The following is a 26,183-nucleotide window of genomic DNA, read 5'->3' on the forward strand; positions in this document are numbered from 1 at the left end:
CAGAGGTCCTGGAATGTTCCTCAGCACTTCTGTTCAAACATGGACGCCACTGAGGGAGAGGCCAACATGAGTGGGACCTAATCACATCACATTATCAGTGGACTCTATGTGACTTAACCCTCACTCACCTGTTGAATAGCTGGGGAGAGATGTTAGAGACACACTGGAGCCATATCACCTCGTAACCATGCATGACCGTATGTTAACATGGTGACTTCAAATCGCAAAACAACTCTCTGCACAGGAGTAGGGTCTGGTGTCACCATGGTGACAAGGGGAAAGTGATACACATGTCATCCAGTCTGAAAACACTTCCAGTCTCAGTGTATGACTCCTGGTTTCACAACTGACAGATGGATGTTCTATTTCACTCATCAGCTTTTCATGATGCTAGTTTCAGCACTATGTTCTGTAGGTTCTATAGCACATACTGTGAGCACACCACACGTTCCTATTCAGCTTTATACATTTCATAAAAGATCAGACCAAATGGAAAATATATCATTTTATTCACAAAGATATTTTTTTGTAGTTTTTTTTACAAAAATGTCTGTTGATACTACTTATTGTTTTAATTTACAAATAGTCTTTCATCCTTCCATTCACATGATGTCCCCGCCTTTAAGTCTGTGAGTGGCAGTGGTCTTCTGATTGACATGACAGTCCACCAATCAGCATCCAGGATTGAGTGGTCGCTACTCTATGAGGAAGTTGATGAGGGCGGTCCTATGGAACAGAATGGCCTTCTTGATGGTCCGGTATCCTAGGAGATGCTGTCCCAGCTTGCTCCCCAGAACCAGCGCCCGTACCTGCTCCGTATCCTGGGCCACCTGTTGAGGCACCAACACCGTCCCATACACCTTGTTGTTGATCTGAGAGGTGAAAGGGAGAGATGGAAGGGAGGAGAGAAAACCCAAAAGGTTAAGAGTACAAACCTGAATACTTTGACATCCATCCCATTAAACACTCTAAATCGCTAGTTAACATTGAGTAAGAGCAAACTTTGGTCCAGACATATTAAATAATGTACACTGACTGAGACAACTCTTAGTGGAGGCTGTGGCTGCATCGAAAGCGCTCTAATTACATCAGGGACTATAGAACATGTATATGCCTTTCCTTCTCTCCTTTCAGTAACCTGAGCTGTCTAAAAACAGCCAGCTTGTGGTGAAAATGGGCTGGGCAGTCAGATCCTCTACAGCTGAGTAGGAGGAACCTTTATTCCTCATTTCCAGTCTTTGTATGTTTGTGTATCAGCGTGTGTGTCTGTTTGGGTCAAGCTTTCTCCCAATTATGAGTGTGTGTATTGTGTGTGCATATGGTATCTGTATATTTGTGTGTGTTAAGATATGCTCATAATTAGTCAGTGCATGTGTGTACTTTTGTGTGTGAGAGAGAGCAAAAGAGCGAGAGAGTGCGTGTTGGCCTGCTCTGTGGGCCTTACCCAGGCCTCAGTCTGTCAGAGTCCCAGTGAGATGGAGGTTAGCACCGCTAGGCTGGGGAATATCAAGGCCTCAGACACATATCAAGGCCTCAGACCAGATCCCAACCAACACCAGCATCATACAGGTGCCAAAGGGTCAATAGTATATGTGTGTGTGTGTGTTACTCTGTCTGTGTGGGGGGGGATGACTGTGGAAAGGCAAATGGTTGTGTTTCCTTAATGAGTGTTTGAAAGGATTATACAGCTCCCTCACGGGACAGGACATGAGAGGAGGAAAACATCTACTTCAGATGAACGCAGTCTTTAGCTGGCCATTATCCATTATCGGAGTCAATGTTTCGAGATGTGTGTGTGAGGACTCTGATTCCCCCCAGCAGGGATCTCTCAGAGACTTTCATCTTTGACCCTGCCCACCACAGCTGGACTGCCTGCTGATTGCCTAGGCACCCTGGGCTGCACGCACGCACGCACACACACTTTCCCCATCAAGCCATATGATCATATGCTCTGTGTAAATTACAGCGAGTGAGCGCATGAATGGGGCTACGGCTGTTTTGGTTCAAGGAAGTGTGAGTGCCATTTTGAGTATACACAAGAGTATGTCTGAGTGTGTGGCATTTTATTTCAGTCTGTATAATTTTCTGTAGGGGTGTGTGCCTTGGCATGTGTGTGAGTGAAAGGGGAGTGAGTGTGTGAGACGTGTGTGTGTGTGTGTGTCAAATCAAAACATTGTTTAGTTGTTGCATACACAGATCAGCAGATGTTAAAGCAGGTGTGGGGAAATGCTTGTGTTTCTAGCTCCAGCAGTGCAGTAAGTTTCTAACTGTACAACACTAACACACAAACACACAAACAAACAATCCCCCCCAACAAGAAGAACAAGGTCTGGAATATAAACACGTGGTGTGCATAGACAGTATGAACAATATACAGTATATAAGTAGGAAGGTATTTTCAGCAGTAGTTATATGGATGAGATATGTTGAGAATACAGTATGTACTGATAAAGTAAGTCATCAACTAGCTTAATTTCTCAGCAATCAAAATAAATGATTTCGGAACAATACGGTCTCAGAACAATAAACATTATATAAAGATTATTTAAGTGACCACTGTTCAATGACTATGTACACATAGGGCAGAAGTCTCTAAGGTGCAGGGTACAAATCTGTCATTCTTCCCGAGCAAGGCAGTTAACCCACTGGTCCCCGGGCACCGAAGACATGGATGTCAATTAAGGCAGCCCCCCCCCCCCCACATCTCTCTGATTCAGAGGGGTTGGGTTAAATGCAGAAGACACATTTCATTTGAAGGCATTCAGTTGTACAACTGACTAGGTATGCCCCTTTCCCTTGAGTACCGGGTGGTAGTGTGCGTTTGACAGCCTCACCCGTACAACCAGCTCCAGGGTATCAGGGGTCTCCAGGTACAGAGGGTCTGGGGTGGGCCAAGGTTGCTGCAGCTCGTCTCCTCCGCGGGAGAGGAGAGGGCTCGGGGGGTTCCTCACCTGGCCCAGGCTGCTGCAGCACGTCTCCTCCGCGGGAAAGGAGAGGGCTCAGGGGGTTCCTCACCTGGCTCAGCCCTGAATGGAGGGGAAGACAACAAATCACAAACTAGGAATCAATCCACCAATCATATTTTATTTTTTATAGCCCTTTATAGTACTTTACAGACACTCAGCCTACACACAACTTCACCACACTGACGGACCATCTCACCACAGTGATCTATGGTCATGCCTCATGTAATAAGGGACATTCATAATTTTTGAAAACTCTATGGAGCTTTACAGGAAAGCTTTCAAGAGCTCCCTACAGATTGAGGATTAACAACAGTCCTTCGGTTTGCCCACCCACCGCCTCCTTACGCTAATGTGGGGGGGATCCACAGGGGCTTCCATGAAGGATATTAACTTACTCTAGTCCTTTTTTCTGTCTATGAGGGAGAGATGGAGAGATAAAGAGAGAGTTTTGTCCATGTTCATCCCTCAAATTCCCTGACTGTGGCTATCAGCAAGAGGATGTTGCCTTTTCCTGCCTTTTCCCAAGAAGCCCCTACTCCCGATCCCTGCCCCCCACTCCTCCCAGCCCCCTAGCCCCTACTCCCAGCCCACTAGCCCCTACTCCCAGCCCACTAGCCCCTACTCCCAGCCCCCTAGCCCCTACTCTCAGCCCCCTAGCCCCTACTCTCAGCCCCCTAGCCCCTACTCTCAGCCCCCTAGCCCCTACTCTCAGCCCCCTAGCCCCTACTCTCAGCCCCCTAGCCCCTACTCTCAGCCCCCAGCCCAGATTTCCATCCCCTCAATAGAGGGCTTGTTTCTGTGTGTTTGACAATAGGGGGATGTTCTACTGGAAAGTAGAGGGGACACTTCCTCTTCCAGCTATTTTTATACCATCAGGTCACATGGGTCAACCTTTGTCCTGACTCAGCATCAGCTACATTGTTCATGTGATAGGGCTGGGGATTCTCAGTTTGGGTCAGGGGATATTTGGTCACAATCACATTCTGGAGGAGATTCCTGTGAATTTATTGTGTACTCAACTCGTAGACCTGGACCTTTGCATAGCTTTTCATGTCAATTTTGGTTCATCAGCTCATATTCTTGAAGTATTCACATGGGTACACCACACACAAACAAATTATCTCAATGGACTCTGATGACATCACCAGGGCGTTGCAGAGCATTTTGCGTGTTAGATAAGAGGCCCCATCAACATGACACCCTGAGGTAACTTCCTGTTGGATTCTTTCCAAACCCACATCATCATTCCAGACGGTCCTTTCATGTCCTCTCCAGTCGGTCTCTGTCTGACTAGGAGTGTAGCAGACTATTAGTTTTCCCTCTCTGGAATGGGATCGTCATAGCAATACATCATGTGACACATCATTCATCTTTTGATACAAACCAATATCATTCATATTATTGTCCATTATTTATTTATTAATTCCCTCAATGTGGTGGCCCACCTGCCCAGAGTTCGGAGACCAGGTGAGTGGTCATCACACACAGCGTGGACAGAGCCTCCTCAAACTCCACACTGTGCTGCAGCACGCAGGACAACACGTTCTAAGAGGAACAGAAAAAGACGTCAGAGATCAGAATGAACGCACGCACACAATGTCCACTCACAGAGAGTGTCCACTCCCATGAGTCGAGAGATGGCTGCATTCAGGAGGAAGTCCTCTGTGACGTGACCTGTAAACACAAGACAGGTTGGTCACAGTGGCATCCTAATCTCTCCCTCTCTCAGAGTGAGAGCGTGTGTCTCTGTGAGAGTGTGTGTGTCTCTGTGAGAGTGTGTGTGTCTCTGTGAGAGTGTCTGTCTCTGTGAGAGTCTCTCTCTCTCACACACACACACACACACACACACACACATACACACACACACATCAGGGAGGACCTCCCAGCTGCCTGTGATGGTTCATGGTGATGAATGGAAAACAACAATAGGACCAGAGGATAAAAGCCTTTTCACCATGTCATCACTATATATGGTTCTGATTGGTTCTGAACTGGTTGGCTCACACTGTGTTTAAAAACAAGAAGGCTGTGCATGTGAACATTCCACAGCTAAGTCTTCTGGGAAAGAGAACCCTTTTGGCACGGGCCTTTGGGAGAAGGTCAAAGACAGAGGGCGGATCAAAGGATGGCCGGTGCTTTGGGGGGGCTTAGGGTGGGCTGGGCCATACACACGCGCACAGAGCCCTTTAACAGCACGGACTCTGAAGGGCGAGAAGAGAATCAAACCCCACCGACCGCACTGAGGGAGTTGGAACAGAAGGCAGCTATTTATAAAGTGTGAAAGCGTCACTATTGGATATCAAATCAATTTCCATTCTCTGCTCCTCACACCCGCTAGGCTTCTCTGGGCCGCCAGACCGGAGAGTGGTCTCAGGTTACCATATAGATCCCAGGATGACATGACAACAGCAGCTTCTCCTGTTATGCAGCGCTGAGGCTAAAATGTATAGTGTGGATGTAGCCTATAATTCCTCATGCAATACGATAAGGTGCTATAGCTAGCATCGTGTCAATCTTTTCTTATTTTTTATATTTATTTATAGAGGAAAAAAAATATCCCTTTTTTTGCACTTTCCAATTGGTAGTTAAAATCTTGTCTCATCGCTGTAACTCCGGTACGGACTCGGGAGAGGCGAAGGTCGAGAGCTGTGTGTCCTCTGAAACACGGCCCAACCAAGCCATACTGCTTCTTGACACAATCCCCGCTTAACCCGGAAGCCAGCTGTACCAATGTGACGGAGGAAACACCGTACACCTGGTGACCAAGACAGCGTGCATTACACCTGCCACAGCAGTCGCTAGAGAGCGATGGGACAAGAACATCCCTGCCAGCAAAACACTCCCCTAACCCGAACGACGTTGGGCCAGCCCATGGGTCTCCCGGTCGCGGCCGGCTGCGACAGGGCCTGGACTCCAACCAGAATCTCTAGTGGCACAGCAACACTGCTCTACTCGGGAGGCCTCCAGTGTCATATTCACACTTCAAGTGAAACCTGCAGCACTAATTGAACATTTGATGACAAGCTCCGCAGCGGGAACATAGAGACACTAATACTGGTATGACAAACACCCATTTCAGATGTCACACGTAAGAAGACCCAGATGATACAAATGTTCAATGCATTTACATATTCAGGTATAAGGTCTGAGTGTGATAAGGCAGTTTCAGTCATCTACAGTGACTGCAGTTAGTGACACCTACTGGTAAAGGTGGGTAGTACAACACAAACAATAGAATAATGAAACCAGGACTTCTGTGTTTAGGAACACCCACAACATACAGTAATTTGACTGCAAAATCAATAATGCTATGCCACACAGTCTATGGTTGTTTGGGTAGAGTGGGGGTAGGGTGGGGGGGGTCACAGGGTGTGTGTAACTCACTCTTGACGTCCCAGAGGATGACCTGTTCAGGGGGAGCAGTGTAGAGGATGTAAAGACGGACAGTGTCGATGCCATACTGCTGCTGAGGGTCCAGGCCGTTGTGTTTCGACATCTTCTACCATGTCACCTGCAGCCCGGCCTTACTTCCCACAAGCACCGGCTCCTCACCTGACACAGGAGACAAGGCAATGGTTAGCACTGGACACCTCTATATATCTACAGCAAACTGTCCGTTGTCTGAAATGGCACTCTATTACTACTTTTGTAGTGCACAATATAGGGTGCCGTTTCAGATTTGCCTGCAGGTACATGTAAAAAAACAAATACTGACAGTAGAAGAAAAAGAGTTTCAAAAAAAGCCTCCTGAGATACAGACAGATAGACATGAACGATCTTTCAGTCAATCCCTTGATCAGTCTGTTCACTCAGGGCTAGAACTAATTTGTGTGCGTGTCCAGTGTGGAAGCCCTCAGACAGAGTGCTATAAAGCCTCACCTCCATGAACGGAGCCAGTGTTCGTGTTTACCCAGTTGCCAAGCAATGGGAAGAGGAGGAGAAAAGCTACAAAAAAAAATCCAGAAAAACATTCAGAGGACAAGAATGAACAAATATGTTTTTTAACCCTCTATACCTCTCATCTTATCTATGAACATAGACAGGGCTCTAACTCCACAATGAGATAGGGTGCAGGCCAGGCAGCAGTATGTTAGCCAAACTGCCAGCTTAGTGGAGTCGGCCACTAGCACAGCCAGTGTAGTTAGCTCAGCTATCCCCATTGAGACCGTGTCTGTGCCTCGACCAAGGTTGGGAAAAACTAAACATGGCGGTGTTCGCCTTCTCCATTCCTGCCATTATTGAAAGAGATTGTGATATCTCACATCTCAAAATAGGGCAACTTAATGTTAGATCCCTCACTTCCAAGGCAGTTATAGTCAACGAACTAATCACTGATCATAATCTTGATGTGATTGGCCTGACTGAAACATGGCTTAAGCCTGATGAATTTACTGTGTTAAATGAGGCCTCACCTCCTGGTTACACTAGTGACCATATCCCCAGCACATCCCGCAAAGGCGGAGATGTTGCTAACATTTATGATAGCAAATTTCAACTTACAAAAACCCCCCCAGATATTTTCATATTTTGAGCTTCTAGTCATGAAATCTACGCAGCCTAAATCACTTTTTATAGCTACTGTTTACAGGCCTCCTGGGCCATATACAGCATTCCTCACAAAGTTCCCTGAATTCCTATTGGACCTTGTAGTCATGGCAGATAATATTCTAATTTTTGGTGACTTTAATATTCACATGGAAAAGTCCACAGACCCACTCCAAAAGGCTTTCGGACCCATCATCGACTCAGTGGGTTTTGTCCAACATGTCTCCAGACCTACTCACTGCCACAGTTATACTCTGGACCTAGTTTTGTCCAGTGGAATAAATGTTGTGGATCTTAATGTTTTTCCTCATAATCCTGGACTATCGGACCACCATTTTATTACGTTTGCAATCGCAACAAATAATCTTCTCAGACCCCAACTAAGGATCATCAACAGTCCTGCTATAAATTCTCAGACAACCCAAAGATTCCTAGATGCCTTTCCAGACTCCCTCCGTCTACCCAAGGACGTCAGAGGACAAAAATTTGTTTACCACCTAACTGAGGAACTCAATTTAACCTTGTGCAATACCCTAGATGCAGTCGCACCCCTAAAAACAAAAACATTTGTCATTAGAAACTAGCTCCCAGGTATACAGAAAATACCTGAGTTCTGAAGAAAGCTTCCAGAAAATTGGAACGGAAATGCCGCTACTCCAAACTGGAAGTCTTCCGACTAGCTTGGAAAGACAGTACCGTGCAGTATCGAAGAGCCCTCACTGCTGCAAGTTCATCCTATTTTTCCAACTTAATTGAGGAAAATAAGAACAATCCCAAATGTATTTTTGATACTGTCGCAAAGCTAACTAAAAAGCAACATTCCTCAAGAGAGGATTCATTAACTTCTTTGAGGAAAAGATCATGATCGTTAGAAAGCAAATTACGGACCCCTCTTTAAATCTGCGTATTCCTCCAAAGCTCAATTGTCCTGAGTCTGCACAACTCTGCCAGGACCTAGGATCAAGGGAGACACTAGAGTGTTTTGGTATTATATCTCGACACAATGATGAAAATTAATCATGGCCTCTAAACCTTCAAGCTGCATAATGGACCCTATTCCAACTAAACTACTGAAAGACTGCTTCCTGTGCTCGGCCCTCCTATGTTGAACATATTAAACGGCTCTCCATCCACCGAATGTGTACCAAACTCACTAAAAGTGGCAGCAATAAAGCCTCTCTTGAAAAAGCCAAACATAGACCCAGAAAATATAAAAAAAACTAAAATCGGCCTATATCGAATCTCCCATTCCTCTCAAAAAAAATTGAAAAAGCTCACTGCCTTCCTGAAGACAAACAAATGTATATGAAATGCTTAAGTCTAGACCCCATCATAGCACTGAGACTGCACTTGTGAAGGTGGTAAATTACCTTTTAATGGCGTCAGACCGAGGCTCTGCATCTTTCCTCGTGCTCCTAGACCTTAGTGCTGCTTTTGATACCATCGATCACCACATTCTTTTGGAGAGATTGGAAACCCAAATTGGTCTACACGGACAAGTTCTGGCCTGGTTTAGATCTTATCTGTCGGAAAGATATCAGTTTGTCTCTGTGGATGGTTTGTCCTCTGACAAATCAACTGTCAGTGTTCCTCAAGGCTCCGTTTTAGGACCACTATTGTTTTCACTATATATTTTACCTCTTGGTGATGTCAATCGGAAACATAATGTTAACAGTCACTGCTATACGGCTGACACACAGCTTTAAATTTCGATGAAACATGGTGAAACCCGACAATTGCCCTCCCTGGAAGCCTGTGTTTCAGACATAAGGAAGTGGACGGCTGCAAATGTTCTACTTTTAAACTCGGACAAAACAGAGATGCTTGTTCTAGGTCCCAAGAAACAAAGAGATCTTCTTTTGAATCTTACAATTATTCTTGATGGTTGTACAGTCGTCTCAAATAAAACTGTGAAGGACCTCGGTGTTACTCTGGACCCTGATCTCTCTTTTGATGAACATATCAAGACTGTTTCCAGGACAGCTTTTTCCATCTACGTAACATTGCAAAAATAAGAAACTTTCTGTCCAAAAATAATGCAGAAAAATTCCTCCATGCTTTTGCCACTTCTAGGTTAGACTACTGCAATGCTCTACTTTCCGGCTACCCGGGAAAAAGCACTAAATAAACTTCAGCTAGTGCTAAATACGACTGCTAGAATCCTGACTAGAACCAAAAAATGTGATCATATTACTCCAGTGCTAGCCTCTCTACACTGGCTTCCTGTTAAGACAAGGGCTGATTTCAAGGTTTTACTACTAACCTACAAAGCATTACATGGGCTTGCTCCTACCCATCTTTCCGATTTGGTTCTGCCGTACATACCTACACGTACGCTACGGTCACAAGACGCAGGCCTCCTTACTGTCCCTAGAATTTCTAAGCAAACAGCTGGAGGCAGGGTATTCTCCTATAGAGCTTAATTTTAATGGAATGGTCTGCCTACCCATGTGAGAGATGCAGACCTCGGTCTCAACCTTTAAGTCTTTAATTAAGACTCAACTCTTCAGTAGGTCCTATGATTGAGTGTAGTCTGTGTAGGTTTCTTCCTAGGTTCTTCCTAGGTTCTGGCCTTTATAGGGAGTTTTTCCTAGCCAACGTGCTTCTACACCTGCATTGCTTGCTGTTTGGGGTTTTAGGCTGGGTTTCTGTACAGCACTTTGTGACATCAGCTGATGTAAGAAGGGCTTTATAAATACATTTGATTGATTGATTGTCTAGAGTCTAAGCCCTGTTTAAGCCATGGGGATGGGGAAATTGTTTTAAGATACCAAGGATCATTTAGCTATTTGATTCAGAATTTTAAGAAGGTATCAAAAAAATATATCAAAAAATTATTTGATGAATTTGACATTACTGCTATAAGCAAATAGAAACGTAGCGAATAACAGAGTCAATACCTGGAACAAGAGATAGAAAAAAAACTAAAAGTAAGTTTGTTCTGATGAGTCTGTCCTATATCTGAGAGATATAAGAATGATCAGGTATTTACAGTGCCTTCAGAATGTATTCAGACCCCTTGACTTTTTCCACATTTTGTTAGGTTACAGCCTTATTCTAAAATGTATTCAATAATTTGTTCCCCTCATCAATCTACACACAGTACCCCATAATGACAAATTATGAATTTTCTCTGTTGCTCTCAGTATTGAATATAATGTAGTCAGGAGTTTAGTACAATGACGGTCTGTTCCTTTGTACAAATGAATGAACTATCTCCAGATGGCAGGGACGGACTCCAGACTGTCTAGAATGCTAATCTACACTGGCTGACCTTGGCTCTAGGCGAGGGGGGAAGGCTTGAGATCTATAGAGCCTTTCTACCAGTGTCAAGAAGAAACGGAACATTTAGAAAACGCTGACGTCATTCTCAGTTTATAACCTGTGGTAAAATATGTATGAACGGAGTACTCTCTTGAATTAAAGGCTGTTACCTGACTTTTAAGACCGGGGCTCTGTCCATTCTTATAAAATATAGGGTCTTACAAACCCTTCGAATGCATTGACAGAGTGTTTATTTTGATTGGGAAATAAAACAGAGGAATTTAGAATTCCTTCAACACATAAGTATTCAGACCCTTTACCCAGGAATTTGTTAAAGCACCTTTGGCAGCGATTACAGCCTTGAGTCTTCTTGGGTATGACACCACAAGCATGGCACACCTGTATTTGGGGAGTTTCTTCCATTTTTCTCTGCTGATGCTCTCAAGCTCTGTCAGGTTGGATGGGGAGCGTTGCTGCACAGCTATTGTCAGGTCTCTCCAGAGATGTTAGATCGGGTCCAAGTCCGGCCATTCAAAGCCATTGTCCCGAAGCTACTCCTGTGTTGTCTTGGCTGTGTGCCTTGGGTCGTTGTCCTGTTGGAAGGTGAACCTTCCTCCCAGTCTGAGGTCCTGAGCGCTCTGGAGCAGGTTTTCATCAAGGATCTCTCTGTACTTTGCTCCGTTCTGCTTTCCCTTGATCCTGACTAGTCTCCCAGTCCCTGCCGCTGAAAAAACACCCACACAGCATGATGCTGACAACACCATGCTTCACCGTAAGGATGGTGCCAAGTTTCCTCCAGACGTGAGGTTTGGCATTCAGGCCAAAGAGTTCAGTCCTTCGACCTCATGGCTTGGCATTTGCTCTGACATGCACGGTCAACTTTGGGACCTTATATAGACAGGTGTGTACTTTTCCAAATCATGTCCAATCAATTGCATCTACCACAGCTGGCCTTCAATCAAGTTGTAGAAACATCTAAAGGATGATCAATGGAAACAGGATGCACCGGAGCTCAATTTTGAGTCACATAGCAAAGGGTCTGAAAAGTTATGTAAATAAGGTATTTCTGTTTTTTTTTGTATTTTTTTTAAACATTTGCTAACATTTCTAAAAACCTGGTCTCACTTTATCATTATGTGTGTGGATTGCTGAGGATTTTTATTAATTTTATACGTTTTAGAATAAGGCCGTGAACGTTAACAACATGTGGAAAAAGTCAAAGGGTCTGAATACTTTCCGAAGGCACTGTATCCCCTTATTTTAGGTACTAAACCATCTCCATATACTGTACTTCCATAAATATCTTAAACTGGTACCGGGGACCTTCAGACAAGTCATGTGAGGCTTATGGGCATCCTAGAGAAAAACAAAGAACACCATCATGTTCGTGAGAGTCTCAGCCTGTTAGCTTTCCTCACACATATTAGTGTGTAGCTAAAAGAGTTTCGGACGCTACAGACAGAAGTTGGCAGAGGAGGCTGTACCGACTTCAGACGAGTCTTGTGAGGCTTGTGGTCACTGTGTTCGTGAGAATCTTAGAATGCTCATAATAGTTTGTAGGCTAAACTGTTCGGACGCTACAGACATTGGTGAGAAGACTGATTTTCGGGATGTCTCATGGTCTTACAAACACCGCTTTAGCTCTACCACCTTTCACCACAGATGCAGAAGGGCGATATCTCTTGCTTAAACAGACATATTTTCATGGGGATTTTTTGATAATGTTCATTTGATTTCCGCAAGGACGCAGAAATTGTAGGCTAAGGGTTAAGACGGTGCTCCTCCATTCCTTCTTCTAGGACCTGACAAGGTAAAACCTCTGAGCAACCTCAGGAATCCATCTGTGAGGGATGTCTACTAACTCTAACCTGTGAATGCAGGCGTGTAAAGTCCCCACCATGCTGTGCCCACCTGTGAAGTCCATATGGTCTCTCTTCAGGTACTGTCCTCTGTCTGCAGCTCTAAACGTCTGGCCCTTGATGAGGCCCTGCACCAGCAGCTTCTTGAAAGGCTCCCTGGAGTGGACATTCAAAGAGCTTATTTCATTTAGCTGTTTAAAAAAATAATAATTCTGCAGGGGATAATTACACAGACGTTACAAAGACGTTTTGCCAATGGTGCCTTCTTCAGTTAGCGTCCACTTACTTTTAAGTGAACATTTTCACTTGATGTCAATGGGAGACTAAGTGAAAATTCAGCTTCATTGGAAGTTAGGATTCACCCCTAAGTGGGTTCAACCTTCTGGCACAATGGTTCTATTGATATCGACTAGTGAACAATAGTTGCTGTACCTGTGTCCCACTAGGCCCTGATCCCTACAGAAGTGACTGAGGAAGCGTGCATAGTACAGGTGCATAACAGCATGATCCTTCCCCCCCCAATGTACACGTCCACAGGAAGCCAGTGGTCTGACAGGGAGCGCTCAAAAGGCCTGGGGTGGAGAGAGGGGGGCACATGTTAGTTTGAGTGAAGTAAACTTATGACTTATGACTCCAATTTATATGTGGTGTTTTCTGTCGATTTGTTCTTTTTTAAACTTCTTTTTACAGTATAGCGAGAGAATAATAATAATAATAATGTGAAGGAATTCACCAATATAACAAGTAGCTCAACTATAGAAGCTGTTATAGTAAATATGTGTAAGGTGTCTGGTCTTTGATATTACAGTTGAAATCAGAAGTTTACATTCACCTTAGCCAAATACATTTAAACTCAGTTTCTCACAATTCCTGACATTTAATCCTAGTAAAAATTCCCTATTTTAGGTCAGTTAGGATCAACACTTTATTTCAAGAATGTGAAATGTCAGAATAATAGTAGAGTGAATTATTTATTTCAGCTTTTATTTATTTTATCACATTCCCAGTGGGTCAGAAGTTTACATACACTCAATTAGTATTTGGTATTATTGCCTTTAAATTGTTTAACTTGGGTCAAACGTTTCGGGTAGCCTTCCACAAGCCTCCCACAATAAGTTGGGTGAATTTTGTCTCATTCCTCATGACACAGCTGGTGTAACTGAGTCAGGTGTGTAGGCTCGCACATGCCTTTTCAGTTCTGCCCACAAATGTTCTATAGGATTGAGGTCAGAGCTTTGTGATGGCCACTCCAATACCTTGACTTTGCTGTCCTTAAGCTATTTTGCCACAACCAAGCTTTAACTTCGTTTTGAGATGTTGCTCCAATATATCCACATAATTTTCCTACCTCATGATGCTATCTATTTTGTGAAGTGCACCAGTGCCTCCACCAGTGCCTCCAGTGCCTCCTGCAGCAAAGCACCCCCACAACATGATGCTGCCACCCCTGTGCTTCACAGTTGGGATGGTGTTTTTCGGCTTGCAAGCCTCCCCTTTTTATGGCCAAACAGTTATATTTTTGTTTCATCAGACCAGAGACATTTCTCCAAAAAGATCTTTGTCCCCATGTACAGTTGCAAACCATCGTCTGGCTTTTTTATGGCAATTTTGGAGCAGTGGCTTCTTCCCTGCTGAGCGGTCTTTCAGGTTATGTCGATATAGGACTCGTTATACTGTGGATATAGATACCTGTTTCCTCCAGCATCTTCACAAGGTCCTTTGCTGTTGTTCTGGGATTGATTTGCACTTTTATGCTCTAGGAGACAGAACGCGCCTCCTTCCTGCACAGTATGACAGTTATGTGGTCCCATGGTATACTTGCATACTATTGTTTGTACAGATGAACGTGGTACCTTCAGGCATTTGAAATAGCTCCCAAGGATGAACCAGACTTGTGGAGGTCTACAATGTGTTTTCTGAGCTTTTGGGAAAATTATTTTGATTTTCCCATGATGTCAACAAAGAGGCACTGAGTTTGAAGGTAGGCCTAGAGATACATCCACAGGTACACCTTCAATTGACTAAAATGATGTCAATTAACCTATAAGAAGCTTCAAAAGCCATGACATAATTTTCTGGACTTTTCCAAGCTGTTTAAAGGCACAGTCAACTTAGTGTATGTACATTTCTGACCCACTGGAATTGTGATACAGTGAAAAATAAATGAAATAATCTGTCTATAAACAATTGTTGGAAATATACTTATATATTATACAAAGTAGATGTCGTAAACGACTTGCCAAAACCATAGTTTGTTAACAAGAAATTTGTGGAGTGGTTGAAAAACAAGTTTTAATGACTCCAACCTAAGTGTATGTAAACTTCCGACTTCAACTGTATGTGTAGATATATCCTCTAGGGGGCAGCCTGGGCTTAATATCATCTATCCCACAACTCAAGGAGCATCCTCCTGAAGGCTCGCACACACACACACACACACACACACACACACACACACACACACACACACACACACACACACACACACACACACACACACACATAAATGTATATCCTGATGATGAGTAATCAGAGCTCAGAGAGGAGAGGTGAAGTAACCCTCCCTCTCAGATAATTCCTATCTGAAGGATCTGTCTGGTTGTAGATCTGACCAAGTCACCAGACAACAATGAGGAAGAGAATGAAGACGTAAGTTTGGCTGGCTGGGAAAACACTGTACCTCGGCTCAAAACTACCAATGCTCCTTAGATAATGCTATATCACATAATGTTAATCCTCTCTGCCAGTGGATGATGTCTCAGAATAATTGAACTGGCTAAACGAGTTAGACTCACTGGGCAGAAAATGACCTACCTTCCCTGTGTACTGGTGTCAGGCCAAAAACACATGCACACGCACACCCGCGCACCCGCACACAAACACACTAACCTCTTGGTGACCGACACCCAACCAAAACCTCAGCCCAGGCCACAGCAAGCCAACAGGATGCTCAAACAGTTTAATTGCTTTTTCAGTTCTGGCATAATCTGTCCAGCTATTAAATAAAAGAGGGAGAGGCCAGCACCCTCTTAAAGCAGCTTTACAGCAGGGTAAATCCATTTGATTTCAATCCAATTTTGACAGCATCCATTTTGATGTGTTTCAAGCAGACCACCATAGTTCCTGTGCACAAGAAAGCGAAGGTAACCTGCCTAAAATATTATAAAATGTTATGAGTCACATGCGCCGAATACAACAGTGAAATTCTTACTTACAAGCCCCTAACCAACAATGCAGTTTAAAAAAATACGGATAAGAATAAGAAATAAAAGTAACAAGTAATTAACCAGCAGCAGTAAAATAACAATAGCGAGAATATATACTGAGGGGTACCGAAACAGAGTCAATGTGCGGGGGCACCGGTTAGTTGAGGTAATATGTACATGTAGGTATAGTTATTCAAGTGACTATGCATAGATGATAACAACAGAGAGTAGCAGTGGTGTAAAAGAGGGGGGGGGGGGGGGGGGGGGGGGGGGGGGGGGGGGGGCAATGCAAATAGTCTGGGTAGCCATTTGATTAGATGTTCAGGAGTCTTATGGCTTGGGGGTAGAAGCTGTTTAGAAGCTTCTTGGACCTAAACTTGGTGCTCCGGTACCGCTTGCCGTGCGGTAGCAGAGAGAACAGTCTAGGGTGGTTGGAGTCTTTGACAATTTTTAAGGCCTTCCTCTGACACCATCTGGTATAGAGGTCCTGGATGGCAGAACGCTTGGCCCCAGTGATGCACTGGGCAATTCGCACTACACTCTGTAGTACCTTGCGGTCAGAGGCCAAGCAGTTGCCATACCAGGCAGTGATGCAACCATGCTCTCGATGGTGCAGCTGTAGAAACTTTTGAGGATCTGAGGATCCATGCCAAATCTTTTCAATCTCCTGAGTGAGAATAGATTTTGTTGTGCCCTCTTCACGACTGTCTTAGTGTGCTTGGACCATGTTAGTTTGTTGGTGATGTGGACACCAAGGAACTTGAAGCTCTCAACTTTCTCCACTGCAGCCCTGTCGATGAGAATGGGGGCGTGCTCGGTCCTCTTTTTCCTGTAGTCCACAATCATCTCCTTTGTCTTGATCACATTGAGGGAGAGGTTGTTGTCTTGGCACCCCACGGCCAGGTCTCCGACCTCCTCCCTATAGGCTGTCTCGTAGTTGATCAGTCCTACCACTGTTGTGTCATAGGAAAACTTAATGATGGTGTTGGAGTCAACACTGAGGGGCCCCTGTGTTGAGGATCAGCGTGGAGGATGTGTTGTTACCTACCCTTACCACCTGGGGATGGCTTAGCTTTTTGATGAGCTTTGAGGGCACTATGGTGTTGAACGCTGCGCTGTAGTCAATGAACAGGATTCTCACATAGGTGTTCCTTTTGTCCAGGTGGGAAAGGGCAGTGTGGAGTGCAATAGAGATTGCATCATCTGTGGATCTGTTGGGGTGGTATGCAAATTGGAGTGGGTATAGGGTTTCTGGGATAATGGTGTTAATGTGAGCCATGACCAGCCTTTCAAAGCACTTCATGGCTACAGACGTGAGTGCTAAGGGTGGGTAGTTTTAGGCAGGTTACCTTCGTGTTCTTGGGCACAGGCACTATGGTGGTCTGCTTAAAACATGTTGGTATTGCGTCTCCCGGGTGGTGCAGTGGTCTAAGGCTGTGCCACCAGAGATTCTCGGTTCGAGCCCAGGCTTTGTCGCAGCCGGCCGCGATCGAGAGGTTCATGGGGCTCGCAGTACAAGTTCTGGTAATCCATCTGGCCCTGCGGCCTTGTGAATGTTGACCTGTTTAAAGTTCTTACTCACATCGGCTGCGGAGAGAGTTATCACACAGTCTTCCAGAACAGCTGGTGCTCTTATGCATGTTTCAGTGTTATTTGCCTTGAAGCGAGCATTGAAGTAGTTTAGCTCGTCTGGTAGGCTTGTGTCACTGGGTAGCTCTCGGCTGTGCTTCCCTTTGTAACGGTTGGTCGGAACCGGTGTAGCACGATTCAATCTTAGTCCTGTATTGACACTTTGCCTGTTTGATGGTTCTTCGGAGGGCATAGCGGAATTTCCTATATGCTTCCGGGTTACAGTCCTGCTCCTTGAAAGCGGCAGCTCTACCCTTTAGTTTGTGTGGATGTTGCCTGTAATCCATGGCTTCTGGTTGGGGTATATGCATACAGTCACTGTGGGGACGACGTCATCGATGCACTTATTGATGAAGCCAATGGAACATATTCTAGTCTGTGCTAGCAAAACAGCAGCTTAGCATCTGCTTCATCTGACCACTTTTTATTGATCTATACACTGGTGCTTCCTGCTTTAATTTTTGCTTGTAAGCAGGAATCAGGAGGATAGAATTATGGTCAGATTTGTAAAATGGAGTGCGAGTGAGAGCTTTGTATGCGTCTCTGTGTGTGAAGTGAAGGTGGTCCAGGGTTTTTAGAAATTTGGGAAAACGGATTTAAGTTTCCCTGCATTTAAGTCCCTGGCTACTAGGAGTGCCGCCTCTGGGTGAGCGTTTTCTTGTTTGCCTTTGGCAGAATACAGCTCATACAATGCTGTCTTAGTGCCAGCCTCTGACTGTGGTAGTATGTAAACAGCTACGAAAAATACAGATGAATACTCTAGGTAGGTAGTGTGGTCTACAGTTTATCATGAGATACTCAACCTCAGGCGAGCAATAGCTTGAGACTTCCTTCGAGATCGTGCACCTGCTGTTATGTATAAAAAAGCATAGACCGCCGCCCCTTGTCTTACCAGACGCCGCTGTTCTATCCTGACGGTGCAAAGCATAACCAGCCAGCTGTATGTCGATAGTGTCTCCGTGAATCCAATAGAAAATCTTTGGGAGGGAGCTGAAAGTCCGTATTGCCCGGCGACAGCCCCGAAACCTGAAGGATCTGGAGAAGGTCTGTATGGAGGAGTGGGCCAAAATCCCTGCTGCAGTGTGTGCAACCCTGGTTAAGAACTACAGGAAACGTATGATCTCTGTAATTGTAAACAAAGGTTTCTGTACCAAATATTAAGTTCTGCTTTTCTGATGTATCAAATACACTGCTCAAAAAAATTAAGGGAACACAATGTAACTCCAAGTCAATCACACTTCTGTGAAATCAAACTGTCCACTTAGGAAGCAACACTGATTGACAATACATTTCACATGCTGTTGTGCAAATGGAACAGGCAACAGGTGGAAATTATAGGCAATTAGCAAGACACCCCCAATAAAGGAGTGGTTCTGCAGGTGGGGACCACAGACCACTTCTCAGTTCCTATGCTTCCTGGCTGATGTTTTGGTCACTTTAGAATGCTGGTGGTGCTTTCACTCTAGTGGTAGCATGAGACGGAGTCTACAACCCACACAAGTGGCTCAGGTAGTGCAGCTCATCCAGGATGGCACATCAATGCGAGCTGTGGCAAGAAGGTTTGCTGTGTCTGTCAGTGTAGTGTCCAGAGCATGGAGGCGCTACCAGGAGACAGGCCAGTACATCAGGAGACATGGAGGAGGCCGTAGGAGGGCAACAACCCAGCAGCAGGACCGCTACCTCTGCCTTTGTGCAAGGAGTAGCAGGAGGAGCACTGCCAGAGCCCTGCAAAATGACCTCCAGCAGGCCACAAATGTGCATGTGTCTGCTCAAACGGTCCGAAACAGACTCCATGAGGGTGGTATGAGGGCCCGACGTCCACAGGTGGGGGTTGTGCTTACAGCCCAACACCGTGCAGGACGTTTTTCATTTGCCAGAGAACACCAAGATTGGCAAATTCGCAACTGGCGCCCTGTGCTCTTCACAGATGAAAGCAGGTTCACACTGAGCACATATGACAGACGTGACAGTCTGGAGACGCCGTGGAGAACATTCTGCTGCCTACAACATCCTCCAGCATGACCGGTTTGGCGGAGGGTCAGTTATGGTGTGGGGTGGCATTTCTTTGGGGGGCCTCCATGTGCTCGCCAGAGGTAGCCTGACTGCCATTAGGTACCGAGGTGAGATCCTCAGACCCCTTGTGAGACCATATGCTGGTGCGGTTGTCCCTGGGTTCCTCCTAATGCAAGACAATGCTAGACCTCATGTGGCTGGAGTGTGTCAGCAGTTCCTGCAAGAGGAAGGCATTGCTGCTATGGACTGGCCCGCCCGTTCCCCAGACCTGAATCCAATTGAGCACATCTGGGACATCATGTCTCGCTCCATCCACTAACGCCACGTTGCACCACAGACTGTCCAGGAGTTGGCGGATGCTTTAGTCAAGGTCTGGGAGGAGATCCCTCAGGAGACCATCCGCCACCTCATCAGGAGCATGCCCAGGCGTTGTAGGGAGGTCATACAGGCACGTGGAGGCCACACACACTACTGAGCCTCATTTTGACTTGTTTAAAGAACATGACATCAAAGTTGGATCAGCCTGTAGTGTGGTTTTCCACTTTAATTTTGAGTGTGACTCCAAATCCAGACCTCCATGGGTTGATAAATTTGATTTCCATTGATAATTTTTGTGTGATTTTGTTGTCAGCACATTCAACTATGTAAAGAAAAAGTATTTAATAAGAATATTTCATTCATTCAGATCTAGGATGTGTTTTTTTAGTGTTTTTTTGAGCAGTGTACTTATGTCATGCAATAAAATGCAAATGAATTACTTAAAAATCATACAATGTGATTTTCTGGATTTTTGTTTTAGATTCCGTCTCTCACAGTTGAAGTGTACCTATGATAAAAATTACAGATCTCTACATGCTTTGTAAGTAGGAAAACCTGCAAAATCGGCAGTGTATCAAATACATGTTCTCCCCACTGTATATATACACACACACACACACACATACAGTTGAAGTCGGAAGTTTGCATACACTTATGTTGGAGTCATTAAAACCCATTTTTCAACCACTCCACACATTTATTGTTAATAAACTATAGTTTTGGCAAGTCGGTTAGGACATCTACTTTGTGCATGACACAAGTCATTTTCCAACAATTGTTTACAGACAGATTATTTCACTTAGAATTCACTGTATCACAATTCCAGTGGGTCAGAAGTTTACATACACTAAGTTCACTGTGCCTTTAAACAGCTTGGAAAATTCCAGAAAATGATGTCATGGCTTTAGAAGCTTCTGATAGGTTAATTGACATAATTTGAGTCAATTGGAGGTGTACATGTGGATGTATCTCTAGGCCTACCTTCAAACTCAGTGCCTCCTTGTTGACATCATGGGAAAACCAAAATAATTTCCCCAAAAGCTCAGAAAAAAATGTGTAACCTCCACAAGTCTGGTTCATCCTTGGGAGCAATTTCCAAACGCCTGAAAGTACCACGTTCATCTGTACAAACAATAGTACGCAAGTATAAACACCATTGGACCAGGCAGCTGTCATCCTAATTGACCTAAGACAGGGAATTTTTACTCGGATTAGGAATTGTGAAAAACTGAGTTTAAATGTATTTGGCTAAAGTGTAACTTCAACTGATATATATAAAAAATAAAAATTCCATAAATGATGAAATAGTTTGACAACCCTGTTTATAGGCTTTTAAATGATATCAATCTCAACTGTTTATCTTTTCCAGTGATGAAGACTTGGATGTATCCTGGTACTGGGCACTATACAACAATGGGTCAACTTTGAGCCTCTTTATCTCTCAACTGTTTGGGCATTCGGGTCCAAAACGTCACTTTCTGAGCACTTCAACAAATGGGAAATATGTATGTAAGGTTTTGTTCGAATCAAAAGGGGTGTTGTCAAAATGTGATAGAATTTAAATGGATTTACCCAGCAAGGTCAGTGAAGGAAAGACAAGTCCTGCCTTTGGGGAAATTAATCTCTTTTGTTAAAGCTCTGGGTATCGCCACCGCCCCAGCAGCTAACGGCCAGGAGTTTATAATCTCCATCAGCAGGGAATACAAGTTAAGGATATATGTGTATCTTGTTTGCGTGTGTACGAAATTATCTGTTTGAGAGGAAGTGTAAAATGATGCGCTGATGTCTGGGTGGAAAAAACATTTGTCAGTGATTAAATGGACAATGTATATTACATTTGTAATATTTGTCTAGATTCTCGTTGTATACAAAACTATTTACCTAAGGTGACTTTTGTCTCTACTTCTGTTTCATTTTGGAACAGTCCCAAAAAATATAATCTCTAATCTTCCCTTTTAAATCAGTCAGTACCAGGTCCTACAACACTCCCTCTCTCTATCCCTCTTTCATGTTGTAGGAACTGGTACTGACTGATGTAAAAGTAGAGATTATATTTTTGGGGGGATAGGAAGATAGATAAGACAAACAGAGAGAGCGATACTACAGACAGAGGAAGGGAAAATCCCAGATCACCTGTCTTGGTTGTGGGGGTCAGTGTATCTCACTTGTCTTGGTTGTAGGGGTCAGTGTATCTCACCTGTCTTGGTTGTGGGGGTCAGTGTATCTCACCTGTCTTGGTTGTGGGGGTCAGTGTATCTGAAATAGTACCAGGATGAGTCCACAAACATGTCCATGGTGTCGGTCTCCCTTCTGACCGGCCCTTTACACCTGACAAGACACAACAGGAGAGAGGGGTCAAATAGAACCAGAACAACATTTATTTAATGTGCATTTAAAACAATGCAACAAATGTAACAGTTAGCACTTGAACCTAATTTCCAGCAGGAGGGCATTAGCGCTGGAGGCAGATATGACTCCAAATGTCAAACACAGTATAATGATTGAACATGACACGGCTCAAGTCTTCGTGGATATTTTGTCATGTAGCTAGCTAGCTGGTTTGAATCGCCGTTTCTTATTTATAGTGACACATGAAAGAGGTAAGAGTGCAGTCATTTTAGAAATTATAAACATCTCCTCCATTGTCCTATTGTGAAATTACTTTTGTTAGTTTAGTTTGGAAGCATAAAGTGTCCAGAGGACTGGCCTGTGTAGTGTGTATCTAATGTGAGCTGGAACCATCGGTCTGTGGAGGTCATGTCCCATAGGAGATGCCACAGTCAGGCTGGAACCACTACACTACACAGCCATCAGATCCCTGCTCCTGTGCCCTGCCTAAATAGCACTGCCAGAGGGACACAGAACCAGCCAGCACCATGCCAGCTTGGTGGGTGGGTGGGTGTGTGTGCACCAGCTTGGTGTGTTTTTTGGAAGTTCCATCCCAGGCCCTTTTCATCCAATCCAAACAGAGCTCTCTGTACACACTGCTCATCTGTCAGCCTCACAGAGAGCAACGCTGAGAGCAACACTGGCAAAGGCGAGTAACAAAAAAACAAAAAAAAATGTACCTACTTTCAACATGCACATTGGAACTGAGAATGTGTCTCACTGTTTAATGAGTCTCAATAGTATAGAACCACCCAGTCAGTATCACCATGCCAGGAAGACCATCAGCAACACTAGAGAAGAACACTACAGCACCCAGTCAGAATCACCATGCCAGGAAGACCATCAGCAACACTGGAGAAGAACACTACAGCACCCAGTCAGAATCACCATGCCAGGAAGACCATCAGCAACACTGGAGAAGAACACTACAGCACCCAGTCAGAATCACCATGCCAGGAAGATCATCAGCAACACTGGAGAAGAACACTACAGCACCCAGTCAGAATCACCATGCCAGGAAGACCATCAGCAACACTGGAGAAGAACACTACAGCACCCAGTCAGAATCACCATGCCAGGAAGACCATCAGCAACACTAGAGAAGAACACTACAGCACCATACCTGGTCCCCTGTAGTATGGCGCTTTTAATGGCACAAACAGGCAAAAGTTGTCACACACAAGCATATCAACACACCCTCACACTTTACTCTTAAAGTGAGAATACCCCTCTTCATAAACAATCTCTCACACACACACCATACACACACACACACACACACACCACACACACACACGCACGCACACACACACACACAGCCAGTCTATAATAAGGCAGAGGGGATGCTTAGCAACAAGGCTGAGGTGTAGCAGGTTAATACCCAGGTGCCATTTCATGAGTTCAAAATGCACCATCATACCAAAGAGCCTTTCATGACAAAATAGCTAAATAAAGAATAAAAAACCCACACAGAAGAGGCATTATAGTATTCCAAGAATTCCATGCGGCTGTACACCACTCTCCTGTGGTTTTCCCTCTCTCCAAACGACCATTCAGGGTACAGATTATTGTAATTTGACAGACATACAGTTCCAGAGTCCTGGGGGCCTGTGATTGTTGGACACATGTGCTATCTACGACTATGGTTATTCCCTGTCCAGCTGTATATAGGCTAATTTCAGGAATGACAGAGTAGCGGAGCTACAATTCCAACCAGATAGCAAAAATAAACTGAAAGTGTATGTGTGTGCCAGATTCGGGGAGAATCAGACAGATGTGGCATCAGAAGCAAGAACAATTTAGTTCCTTACTGTAATAGTTTTTCATTAAAATGGTCAAAAAGAAGAAAAAAACATGTTTTTCCCCCAAGCAAGAATTTATCTACGACATAAGGGAGTGAGGGACCTAACTGAAGGGGGCCTGATGGGAGGGATGTGTAACCTGATAACTAGCTGTTATTGGCAGAAAGGTTTGGAACTCTCTTTGTTTTTGGTCTATTAACTTATACCGCCTGGTGATGTCACCAGGCAAGCCAAAACGGGAATCAAAAACACTATCCTGGTGTAGCAAGCTAGCTGGACTAATTACACACAGGGTTCAACTGAGGGGCCAATTCACAACAGTAGGCAGACAGGGAGCAGAGACAATATCAGCGGTGGAGGAAATTACTTCTCAAGGACGAGACAGACAGATAAAGCTCCATCTCCCCCACCATCTCTCATCAAACACCTTCTGTACCCTCCACCCCACGGTTAATTGGACATGATTGTTGAGTTAAGAGAGTGAATTTCCTCAGACGCCGTCAACAAGAGATGGAGAGACAAGGAAGAGGAGGAGAACGTCTCTGGATAGAGCCGTCAGAACAGACGACCCCATCTCTCTCTCTGTATGACTGTCTGACTGAGCTGTTGAAACAGCATTTCCTAGTTACTGTACCACAATTCCATGTCCAATTATGGAACTATCATTTTTTTAAAGGAGGAATTGAATGAAGAAATCCTATGTTGGTGAGGGTCTTCGTCATGAGAAGCTGGGTTTGCCCTGTGGACCTTGGCCAATAGTACTGCACTATATAGGAAATAGGGTGCCATCTGGGATGCAACCGCTGTTTAACGAGCAGCATTTCATTGACAGTCACCGTCTGCCTGTCTTTGTGTGGTGGGGGCATAGACATGCTTGGCATGTAGGCCTCAGCTGGTTTATATAACCACGGTGACATCTGTCACTCATTACATAACCCTGGTGCCATGTGTGTGTGTGGTGGGGGCATAGACATGCTTGGCATGTAGGCCTCAGCTGGTTTATATAACCACGGTGACATCTGTCACTCATTACATAACCCTGGTGCCATGTGTGTGTGTGGTGGGGGCATAGACATGCTTGGCATGTAGGCCTCAGCTGGTTTATATAACCACGGTGACATCTGTCACTCATTACATAACCCTGGTGCCATGTGTGTGTGTGGTGGGGGCATAGACATGCTTGGCATGTAGGCCTCAGCTGGTTTATATAACCACGGTGACATCTGTCACTCATTACATAACCCTGGTGCCATGTGTGTGTGTGGTGGGGGCATAGACATGCTTGGCATGTAGGCCTCAGCTGGTTTATATAACCACGGTGACATCTGTCACTCATTACATAACCCTGGTGCCATGTGTGTGTGTGGTGGGGGCATAGACATGCTTGGCATGTAGGCCTCAGCTGGTTTATATAACCACGGTGACATCTGTCACTCATTACATAACCCTGGTGCCATGTGTGTGTGTGGTGGGGGCATAGACATGCTTGGCATGTAGGCCTCAGCTGGTTTATATAACCACGGTGACATCTGTCACTCATTACATAACCCTGGTCCCGCGCGTGCGTGTGGTGGGGGCATAGACATGCTTGGCATGTAGGCTTCAGCTGGTTTATATAACCACTGTGACATCTGTCACTCATTACATAACCCTGGTTCCGCGCGTGCGTGTGGTGGGGGCATAGACATGCTTGGCATGTAGGCTTCAGCTGGTTTATATAACCACTGTGACATCTGTCACTCATTACATAACCCTGGTCCCGCGCGTGCGTGTGGTGGGGGCATAGACATGCTTGGCATGTAGGCTTCAGCTGGTTTATATAACCACTGTGACATCTGTCACTCATTACATAACCCTGGTCCCGCGCGTGCGTGTGGTGGGGGCATATACATGCTTGGCATGTAGGCTTCAGCTGGTTTATATAACCACTGTGACATCTGTCACTCATTACATAACCCTGGTCCCGCGCGTGCGTGTGGTGGGGGCATAGACATGCTTGGCATGTAGGCTTCAGCTGGTTTATATAACCACGGTGACATCTGTCACTCATTACATAACCCTGGTGCCATGTGTGTGTGTGGTGGGGGCATAGACATGCCTGGCATGTAGGCTTCAGCTGGTATATATAACCACTGTGACATCTGTCACTCATTACATAACCCTGGTCCTTGTGTGTTAAAAACTAGCTGGTAT

General features: G+C 44.8%; 1 pseudogene; it reads right to left on the reverse strand.

The window, feature by feature from the left end:
* Positions 1–496: 496 nt before the first annotated feature.
* Positions 497–26,183, reverse strand: part of LOC110503747 — a 60,771-nt pseudogene continuing 35,084 nt past the window's right edge.

Source organism: Oncorhynchus mykiss, chromosome 3, assembly GCF_013265735.2.
Source record: "Oncorhynchus mykiss isolate Arlee chromosome 3, USDA_OmykA_1.1, whole genome shotgun sequence".
In the NCBI taxonomy this organism is placed as follows: Eukaryota; Metazoa; Chordata; class Actinopteri; order Salmoniformes; family Salmonidae; genus Oncorhynchus; species Oncorhynchus mykiss.